The sequence below is a fragment of the Mus caroli genome, unplaced genomic scaffold (assembly GCF_978045245.1).
Source record: "Mus caroli unplaced genomic scaffold, Mus_caroli_1 scaffold_17, whole genome shotgun sequence".
Lineage (NCBI taxonomy): Eukaryota > Metazoa > Chordata > Mammalia > Rodentia > Muridae > Mus > Mus caroli.
The window spans coordinates 29,099,976-29,111,484 of record NW_028227272.1 but is presented as its reverse complement, the minus strand read 5'-3'; the positions used below and the strand labels follow the sequence as shown (position 1 = coordinate 29,111,484).

Below are 11,509 nucleotides of genomic sequence, written 5' to 3'. Positions count from 1 at the left end.
CAGAGAACAGCCCACGGATTTCTTGATATTGGTCAAGTGGTGTTTTAGAGAAATCGCTTCGTCAGCCCACCCGCACATCCTCAAACCGAGGGTTACATGAAACACGGGGTCTTCTGTGATTTCAGCGGCATGAGCCTGAGGTGCATCAACCTTTAGGAGCATGCATTTGTTATTTCGGCTTATTTTATGTGTGAACACACGGAACTATCCTTGATTCCTTGCCCTTCTTTGTTTGCCAAGGAGGAAATGGCCACTCACTCACTCACTCAGGAAACATCTACAGTTCCCATCTCCAGCTCTGTGCCAAGTGCTGCTTAGCTCTGGGGATACACACAGCTTGGGGCTGGGGCTTCGTTTGTTTGGTTTTCTTATTGGTTGTCACTTATAAATCCTCTCTCCTTGTCTGCATCTCTGGTCCCTGCACTGTTTGACTCCTCAGCATCCTTGAAAACCGAGAACTGACTTGTGCTGGCCGAGGTACTCTGTCATATGTGGGCAATAGCAGGGAAGGTGTGTAGTAATGTCGTTCCTCTTCCGTCCCTTGAGATTTCTTAATCAGTGAGGTCCCAAGAGAGGCGTCAGTTTCTGTTCCTGTGTGATCTGTGCATTTGCTTCGTAATGTAACGCAGTTGCCTCTTTTTATTTTCAGTTCCAAAGCTGGGTGACACAGAACACCAAACTGTCACAGATTTAGTCATCACACAGGTACCTGAGTCCAAGCTCTCTGAATCATAAAGAAATTAAACAATAGCAGTTTATCCTGATACCAGACCACGGCCTCTTCACCCTTAAACCCAGTCTTCACTCCCCTGTGCTTTCCTCTGTGTCCGTTTACATTATATAAGTAAGTTTTTAAATGTGAGGGGGAAATCTTCTTTACAGAATTTTGGTAATGTAGACAATGCCCTTGAGGTGAAGTTTGAACCCTTCCTGCTCCCCTCCTCCACCCAGCTTCCTCAGTTTCCTAAGTACAGGACTGGAGTTAATAATGACTCATTTCAAAAGAACAGAATATTAGGCTGGGAGTGGTGGCGAACATCTTTAATCTCAGCACTCGGGAGGCAGAGGCAGGCAGATTTCTGAGTTCCAGGCCAGTCTGGTCTACAAAGTGAGTTCCAGAACAGCCAGGGCTACACAGAGAAACCCTGTCTTGAAAAACCAAAAAAAAAAAAAAAAAAAAAAAAAGAACAGAATAGTAAAAGAGAAGGACAGCTCTGTAGCTGAGTGCATCCTGCTCATCCAGGGAGCCCTGAATCAGATTCCTAGCACCCACACGCGGGCACCTCACAACAGTCTGTAATTCCAGCTCCAGGGGGATCTCCTGCCCTCTTCTGGCCTATACATGCATGAACACACACATGCACACACTCAAATAAATAATGAAAATAAATCTCTTGTGAGTGTTTTGTTTTTTGTTTTTGAAAGGTTCTATATTTTATTACTGGACAAACATCCTAATTTAAGACACGAAAAGTCTCCAGGTTTAAATGTTGAAATCCATCTGGTAGGACTGATTGATGACAATTCAGTATAAATCCTCAGTCTTGCCATTGTGTGAATCCTTACAGACCCAGCTTCGTTCTCCTCCAGTGTCTTCTCTTAGAGTTGTACCTGATTTTGTTACCAGTTTTCATCCGGATCCACTGAGGAATAGGGAGATTTTGCTTTTGTTTCTTGGCCAGGAATTGCTTGATTCGGAAAGTCTTGTGAGAAGACATAGCGAGAAGCCGAATCAAGAATAGCGGACACAATGGCGGAGGAATGGAGAAGAGAAAGCGTGTTTTGTTTTCTTAAGTCAAGGGTTCTCTGTGTAGCCTTGGATGTCATGGAAGTTACTCTGTAGATCAGGCTGGCCTTGAGGGTGTTCTGGGATCTGCCTTTGCCTCCTGAGCTCTGGGATCAAAGATGTATGTGACCACTGTCCAGCACTGCTGATTTCTAACACAGACTAGTCATAAGAAAAACATAAAATAACTCCAAACTGAGGTATTCTATAAACTATCAGATCAATAGTTCTTACATTTATCATGGTCATAAAGAACAAGGAAAGAAAGAAACTAAACTAAATGCAATATAGTATTCTGGATTAGATTCTGAACAAGTCCCTAGTGAAACTCTGGTAAAATCTAGTTTATGCTGGGGTTAACCAATGCAGTTAACAGTACACCGATGCTGTTTTTCAGATTTGACAAACGTATTACAGAAACAAACTAGGTAAGGAATGCACAGGAACTTTTGTACTATTCTTAAAACTTTTCTATTTATCAAGTGGAAAATATGAATTACTGGTCAGTTATGGTGGCACATGCCTTTAATCCCAGCACTTGGGAGGCACAGACAGACAGACCTCTGGGAATTTGAAGCTATCCGGATCTATGTAATGAGTTCCAGGCCAGTGGGGTTACATAGCAAAACCCTGTCTTAAAGATATACAAAATACTAATATCAGAAATAAAAAAACAGGTCAGGTAAGCGGATGCCTACCATTCATTCCAGCACTCAGGAGGCAGAGGCAGGTGGGTCTCTGAGTTTCAGGCCAGCTTGGTCTATAGAGTAAGTTCTAGGACAGCCAGGGCTACACAAAGAAACCCTGTTTCAAAAGCCAAAACCAAAACCAAATCATACCAAACAAAACAAAAAATGTAAACCAAAACAAACAAACAAACAAAAAACCTCTCCAACCCCCTCCCCCCAAAAAAAGAAATAAAAAAGGAGGACGGGGAGGACGAGGAGGAGGAAGAGAAATGAACACTGGAATATTGCTAGTAAGATGATATATCTTTGTGCATTAGGTTGAATGATTTGTGTATTGCCATTGTTTAAGTCTTAAATTTTAAGATGGTGGTACACACCTTCAATCCCAGCTCTCAGGAGCTGAAGGATCTCTATGGGTCTGAGGCCAGCCTGACCTACACTGTAAGGAGAGAAAGGTAAGGAGTGAGAAAGGGAGGAAGGGCGAGAGAGATGAAGGGTTGATTCTTTTGGACAATATAGGATAAAATTAGCAGGTTCTTTGGAAAATACAAGTAAATAAAAATGGGTACAAAGAGAAAACAAACCATCTAGATTTCGCTGTGAACTGAATCTGTAATAAAAACTTCCCACAAAGAAAACTCCATGTCTGTATGGCCTTGCCAGCCACCCTAGGTATTTAAGGAAGAAACATATTCTTCAAGAACATTTAAATAATAGTAGATGGACTAGCTGGTGTTTTTTTTTTTTTTTTTTTGTGTGTGTCAACTTGACAAAAGCTGAAGTTATCACAGAGAAAGGAGCTTCAGTTGGGGAAGTGCCTCCAAGAGATCCAGCTTTAAGGCATTTACTCAATTGGTGATCAAGGGTGCAGGGCCCATTGTGGGTGGTGCCAGCCCTGGGCTGGTAGTCTTGGATTTTATAAGAAAGCAAGCTGAGCAAGCCAGAGGAAGCAAGCCAGTAAGTAATATCCTCCATGGCCTCTGCATCAGCTCCTGCTTCCTGACCTGCTTGAGTTCCAGTCCTGACTTCCTTTGGTGATGAACAGCAGTATGGATGTGTAAGTTGAATAAACCCTTTCCTCCCCAACCTGCTTCTTGGTCGTGATGTTTGTGCGGGAATAGAAACCCTGAGTAAGACAGTAGGGAAAGGAATACTTACTATGTGGCCTAGATTGTCCTCTAACAATCCTGCTGCCCCAGCCTCCCAAGTGTTGGGATTATGTATCATGCCTAGTCTACCTTTTTTGTTTGAGACAGGGTTTCTCTATACAGCCTTGGTTGTCCTGGAACTCACTATGTAGACCAGAATAGCCTCAAACTCACAGAGAGCCACTTGCCTCTGCCTACCCAGTGCTGGAACTAAAGGTGTGTACCATGCCTCATCCAACTTGTTTTGAAATAAGCATAGTCTTTACCTTATATGAGACTACATATGATGTTGCAAAGGCAGGAAGTTATTGAATAATACCTTTCATGAGCCCCCATACAACTCTAAATAAATGCTAACAAATCAAATCCAGAATTATATTTAAAAAAAAAAAAGACACAATACCTTGATTAGGAATGCCAGGCTTATCCAAAATTAGAGAATGCAAATTTAACATTAGCAGGCTAATGGAGAATAGCTGTAGTTATCTCAGTGTGTCAAGAGCATTGGATACAATATAACATTTGTTTATGTAATACTGCTTAGGAAACCAACAGTAACATTTTCTCTAACAAGTTACATGCACCTCTTAAAAGCCAATAGGTACCAAACTTAATACATTAATGCTGAAATATCATTTCATTGCCCTGATATCAGAAACATGATAATAAGACCATAGTGTGTGTGCTGGAGCCCCAAGCGACTACTGTAAATAAAGCAAGGAGAAAAGGCACAAAATCTGGAGATAGATGAAGCTAGCACAAGCCTGCAGCCCCACTGACTCAGGTTGCTGAGGCAGGGAGAATTGTTTGAGTGTCCCAGGTTTTTTTTCTTTCTATTTTAAAAATTTGTGTGTGTGTCTTCTTCATGTATGCCTGTGCACCACATGCATGCAGTGCCTGAGGAGGCCAGAAGAGGGCGTCCCATCTGCTGAGATTGCAGTTACAAATGATTTCTGAGCCCACCAGATATTAAACTTAAACTCCAGCTCCCAAGTCCTTCAATGTTTGATTGTACAACATAGTACTGCTCTGCTTCAGGAGAGAGAAAGAGAGACAGAAACAGTCATAATAACATGGTGGCATACATAGAACTTCTGAAAGGACTGACAAAGTATTAGAATCCATGAATGAATTTAACAATGTTGCTAGATAGAAGGCTAAAAAGGAAACTCTGTCTATACATTTCTATAATCAAGAGAGAGTAAAATATTAAAACATCATTAAAATGATATTTTAAAGACTGCTAAATAAAAGCCTGGCTTGGTGGTTCCTAGCTTTATTTCCAGTATTTGGGAGGCAGGGGCAGGCAGATCTCAGTGAGCTGGAGGCAAGCCTGGTCTACATAGTGAGTTCCAGGACAGCCAGGTCTAGGTAGAGACCTATCTAAAACAAAACAAAACAAAACAAAATTGGTTAACTATCTAGGAATAAATCTAACAAAAACTGTGCCAGAGCCCAGAAGAGTATGAGACACTACAGAGGGAAATGGCAGAAAGGACATGAGCCAGGCAACAATGGCACATGACTTTAATCCTAGAACTCAGGAGGCTGAAGGCCAGCCTGGTCTACAGAGGGAGTTCCAGGACAGCCAGGGCTACACAGAGAAACCCTGTTTCAGAAAAGTAAGAAAAAGAAAAGAAAGCACAGGGGCCAGGATGGAGGTGCAGTAAACAGGATGGAGGTGCAGTAAACAGGATGGCGGTGCAGTAAACAGGATGGAGGTGCAGTAAACAGGATGGAGCCTGGAGTGTTTGCCCTGCAAGCATGGACCCAACGCCATGTCCAGATCACCCTGGTGCTGGGGAAGTGAACACAGGAGCAGCCCGGGGGCTCACCAGTCATCCAAATCCGGCCTAATTGGTGGGCTCCTGGCCAATGACAGACTGTGTCTCAAAGAAGATGCACAGCATTCCTTAAGCTGACCCGTGGCCTCTGTGTGCGCATGTCTTCGTGTGCACGCTCATCCTGACCCCAGAGAAAAGTGAGATTATTACTTGGAAGACCGAAGCAGAGGAGGATTTTGAGTTCAAGGTCACTCTGGGCTAAACAGCAAATCTAAGCATACCTGGCCTCTGGAGTGGGGTGAGACCGCATCAGAAAATAAAAATAAGTAATTTCGGTTATTTATTAAAGACACTACTTAAAAAGTCTTGACCTGGGAGAAGAGGTTCATAACCTGTGGCTCCATGGAGGAATCACTATCAACACAGACAGGGAACTTAGATAATCAATGAAAGGACAACAAAAGTCAGTAAAACACCCTAATGTTTACTTATTAATCTGTGAGTGTCTGCCGTGTGAGGTCAGGTACCCTTGGCGGCCCGAAGAGGGTGCGGGGTCCCTGGAAGCTGGAGTTGAAGGTGGCTGTGAGCTTCCCATGTGGGTGCTAGGTGTCTAATCTGGGTCCTTGGGGAGAGCAGCCGAGTTCATGTAAATGCGGAACATTTCTCCAATTCCAGTGTTTAGCAGAGTGTGGTGGCTCTCGGCTATAACCCCAGCGCTCAGGAGGCTGATGGATGCAGGAAGATCGCTGCAGGTCTGAGGTCAGCCAGGGCTGTATCTCAAAAACAGGATATCAAACTGACCAAAAAACACACAGAATGGTCAGAATCAGGAAAAGGCGCCCTTATAGTCTCTTCCCATTGATGTCTAACTAGGCCATCCTCTGCTACATATGCAGCTAGAGCCATGAGTCCCACCATGTGTACACTTTGGTTGGTTGTTTAGTCCCAGGGAGCTCTGGAGGTACTGGTTAGTTCATACTGTTGTTCCTCCTATGGGGCTGCTAACCCCTTCAGCTCCTTGTGTACTTTCTCTAGCTCCTTCATTGGGGACCCTGTGTTCCATCCAATGGATGGCTGTGAGCATCCACTTCTGTATTTGTCAGGCACTGGCAGAGGCTCTCAGGAGACAGCTCTATCAGGCTCCTGTCAGCAGGCTCTTATTGGCATCCACAACAATGTCTGGGTTTGGTGATTGTAAATGGGATGGATCCCCAGGAGGGACAGTTTCTGGATGGTCGTTCCTTCAGTCTCTGCTCCATGACACTGATTTCCCGAGGATGTAGAACCATTCTTGTCTGAGAGGAAGGCAAATTGAAGCAGTTTGTGGGAGTTCTGTGATATCTACTAAAGCAAATGGCTTAGTTAGGGTTTTACTGCTGTGAACAGACACCATGACCAAGGCAACTCTTACAAGAACAACATTTAATTGGGGCTGGCTTACAGGTTCAGAGGTTCAGTCCATTATCATCAAAGCAGGAGCATGGCAGTGTCCAGGCAGGCATGGTGCAGGCAGAGCTGAGAGTTCTACGTCTTCATCTGAATGGCTGGTAGCAGAATACTGACTTCCAGGCAGCTAGGATGAGGGTCTTAAAGCCCACACCCACAGTGATGCACCTACTCCAACCAGCCACACCCATTCCAACAGGGCCACATCTTCTAATAGTGCCACTCCCTGGACAGAGCATATACAAACCATCACAGCAAATATGCATATACGTATGTATATACCCTATAGTCCAGCAATTCCATTGTATATACAAGGGGGCGGGAGCTTGACAGACATTTCTATGAACTTTTGACATTTTTCACAATAACGCTAAACTGGCAACAGTATAAAATCTGTTCACCACTGTCAGTTGGACACTGGAGCTGGAGAGATGCTCAGCATTTAAGTGCACTTGGCTGCTCTTCCAGAGGACTCAGATTTGACACCCAGCAACCACATGGAAAGCTCACAGCCACCTGTAACTCCCAGCTCCGAGGTACCCTGCACCTTCTTCTGGCCTCCAAGGGTACCTGACCTCACATGACAGACACAGATGAAAAGATGACCAAATTGTGGCACAGTCGTCAACGGGATGCTACACAGCAAAATAGTAAAATGTCAGTGTATGCTGGTATCTGAGTCTCGTCCTGTGTTGAGCAAAGACATCAGCCGCCAGAGAATGCACTGCAAGAGCCAACAGGGTTTAAGATGGGAGCAATGTGGGCAGATTTGGAGTGGCTGCTGCCTGTGGGGCACTAGACTTTGACTGAAAGGAAGCAAGGCACCTGTCAGGTGCAAGTGTGCAGTGACTGCACAGGTGTACATTTATCGGACTGGACGTTTAAAGCAGGTGTCCCTTCTTGTACTTCCATAAAATGAAAAGGACTATGGGATAGCACTGATGGAGAACTGGAAAGTAGACAACACACTAGAAAGCAAATGTGGACATGGTGAAGGAAGGAGTCACAGTTCATGAGGCTGATGCTTGGGGACTTGGAGGAAGCCATAAGAACATCACCCTAGAGAAAAAGAAAAAGAAAGGGCTAAACCTAGCCTTCCTCTGATGAGCATGCAAATGTACTTTCTTTGCAGTTTTATCTTATATTTAAGAGACATTAATTCTTTTTTACTTTGCTTTGTTTTGTTTTTTATTTTTTATTTTTATTTATTTATTTTTTTTGAGACAGGGTTTCTCCGTGTAGCCCTGGCTGTCCTGGAACTCACTTTGTAGACCAGGCTGGCCTCGGACTCAGAAATCCACCTGCCTCTGCCTCCCAAGTGCTGGGATTAAAGCCAGCAGCCACCATGCCCGGCTGGGACAGCCTGTTCTATGTAGCAATTTTAAGCCAGCCAGGGCTATATAGTGACACCTTATGTACCCTATGTCAAAAATGAAACAACAAAAAACAAAAAAATAGAAAGGAAGAAGAAGAAAAAAGAATTACCTAAGCGTTATGATCTAGCTTAGGGAAACTTTGCCAAAGGGCTATTCAATATTGAACACACCTTGTTTATAGAGCATGCTGTAGGGAATGGTCTTCAGAACAGCAGGAAAGTAGAGAAGTAAGTTCTCTCTCGCTCGTTCGCGCTCTCTCTCTCTCTCTCTCTTTTTTTTTTTTGGGGGGGGGGGGGTTGAGACAGGGTTTCTCTGTGCAGCCCTGGCTGTCCTGGAACTCACTTTGTAGACCAGGCTGGCCTCGAACTCAGAAATCCACCTGCCTCTGCCTCCCGAGAGCTGGGATTAAAGGCGTGTGACACCACCGCCCGGCTAGAAGTAAGTTCTCTTACTAAAACACGAAGACACCTCGCTCCTGGAAGATAAATTTATTAGGAAGAGTTTTGTGTGAACAAGGTGTATGTGAAACAGCTTATGGCAAATTGGCTGCTTATGTTAGGGTCTACTGACCCAACACCCTGATGCTGCAAGAAAAGAGAACGTCCCAAATTTGGTCACATGTATAAAATGTTTGCTATCAGATACATAACAAAATTACCATAAGATATGTTTTGTGGACTTATGAGGCCTCAGGCGTCTGTCCTTCCAGGCACTGCCTCCCCTGTTGTCCCCCCCACCCCCAATTCTTCCATGAGGAGGAGGTTGTCACTCTATCAAGTCCTAATTAAGGCCAAGACAAAAGTCTTTCTGAGCCAGCAGTGAATTGTAGAACCATTTAGAACAGGCTTGAATGCCATTCAGTCTACAGCCTGTGGGTAACGGGACTGTGACCCTGCTTGGCAGGGCATGGTCTTCAATATTTCCAGAGAAGGCACACATCTTAGACACTACCACCTTCCCCAGTGAAAAATCTCTCACATCCACCTTGCTGGTCCCAGAGCTCTCTGAAGCATGTGGTGACCTGCCTGGCTAACCACTCCTAGAGTGAGCACACTGACTGGTTTAGGGCATCTTGCTAGCTCAGTGTCGAGATCTAATCTAAGGAACGCACCACACCCACTTACAGCCGGTGGATTCTGGTGGTGTTTTAGAAGAAAGTTGTAACAACACAAACACCACCATGAAAATGATTACTCGATGGGAGACATAATGGCAAGGTTAGTAGACGTGGCTAAGCCTTCCTCTTTGATATTCACTACAGGCAGGTAGTACTGGAAATGATAAAACCTTGGCTGGAATGTGGCTCCCTCGGTAGGGTACTCGCGTAGCGTTCGTGAAGCCCTGGGCTCCATCCCAGCACCAAATAAAACTATTCTTACAGGTGTCGCATGCTTGCAATCCCTGCACAAAAGAGGGCGACGGGAAAGATCAGAAGGTGAAGGTTATTTTTAGCTACAAAGTGAGGTTGAGCACAGTTTGGGGTACACAGGACTCTCTCTAAAAGTGGAGAGTACAGTGGAGAGCTAGAAAGATGGCTCAATGGGTAAGAGCACTTGTTGCTATTACAGAGGACTGGGTTGAGTTCCCAGTGCCCATATCTGTCAGTTCACAACTACCTGTAACTCCAGTTCCAGGTGATTTTATGTCCTCTGGAAGTACCTCACACACAAACACATAAATAAAAAGTAAATGAAATAAAACAGGAAAGAGAGTTGCAGGAACATCTGATGTTTTCTTAATGCATTCTTGCTTTTAATAAGAGGGGTTTGAAGAAAATGGAGAAATAAGTTATAAATTCCAGTGATCTCTAAAGACACTTCACGGATTAGCCCCGCCTCCGACGTTCACCAAATGCTAAATCTCCTTCTGTACTTTACCTACTCCAGAGTTTCTAACCTGAAGGATTTCAAGGAAAGCCCAAACCTGGCGGGTTAAGACATAGAGTCACCGGAACACTCCTGCCCCCTGGTGGCAATGCTCAGAACTGCGTGGACAAGGCGGGAGGTGCTCGCGCTAGGGGGTTGGGGGGCGATAATATGTGGAAACGGTGAAAAGAAAACCACGAAATAAATGGTTAATTTTCTTGCTTCCCCGGTGCTTCCTGTCCATCAGTGTCCACTACACCCAGGAGGAAGTGTCAGAAGCCGTCCACCTACTCACAGGAATTGCAGTTCCTCTGTTTTATTTTTTATTTTTGATGCTTTAGTGAACTTTAATATGTGGAACATATCCACGTCTTCCTGCCATTAGGGGATATTATCAAAGTCCAAGCCTTGGGAGAGGTACAGAATCCAGCCAACAGCAATTTATAAGAGCAGGCCTACGGGGGCATGGGCAAGTGAAGAGACAGGAAAAGAATTCAAGATTGAACAAAGCTGTAAATTGATTAATTGAGTTTAATTAAGGGGAAAAGCAGTTGGGTTTTGGAAGTTCCGCCAACCATGTTAGGTGGAAAGGAGCTTGAAGAATTAGGCTCAGGGGAAGGGCATTACAACTCCAACCCCGTTGGCAGGTCATTTCTCTTCTTTTAAAAGCTCAGTATTGGACTTGTATATGGGAATGGGAGAGGGAGGCAAACCAGGGAGGGACAGAAGTAACACAAAGAGTCTGGAGATGGGATTTAGGTAAACCGAAAGGGCGGGAGCCAAGTCTTTGCATTTAAATGGTGAAGCCCTACTCTGGCACAGTCCTTCTGCAGCTGGCTGCAGTCCTGGGACTTGCGTGTATGGTGGGTGGGGTAGGTGATGGGAAGGGTTTAGAATCTGCTGTCAGTCGGCAAGTTGCTTTCGCAAGTTAGTCCTGGATCCCATCCCGAAGCTCTTTCCGGGTTACCACTGGCTCCTCCCCCCCCTTTTGCTAGGGTATCCAGGTCATATGTGATGGTTAGTCTTTGTTTTCAAGACAGGGTTTCTCTGTGTATTCCTGGCTGCCCTGGGATTCACTCTGTACACTAGGCTGACCTCGAACTCATTGAGATCTGCCTGCCTCATCTTTCCGAGTGCTGGGAATAAAGGCGCGTGCCACCACCGCTAGGTATGATGGTTAGTTTTATTCGTCAATTTGACCCAATCTAGAATCGCCTAGGAAGGGAGTCTGAAGGCGGAGCTGCCTACATTAAGTTGGCCCTCAAGCTTGTCTGTGAGGGATTTTCTTTTCTTTTTTTCTTTCTTTTTTTTTTTTTTTTTTTTTGGTTTTTCGAGACAGGGTTTCTCTGTATAACCCTGGCTGTCCTGGAGCTCACTTTGTAGACCAGGCTGGCCTCGAACTCAGAAATCTTACT

The 11,509-nt window shown here is 44.7% G+C and overlaps 1 pseudogene; it reads right to left on the bottom strand.

Moving 5' to 3' along the window:
- Nucleotides 1-1,430: 1,430 nt before the first annotated feature.
- Nucleotides 1,431-1,738, bottom strand: LOC110311996 (large ribosomal subunit protein eL39 pseudogene; annotated as a pseudogene).
- Nucleotides 1,739-11,509: the final 9,771 nt, after the last annotated feature.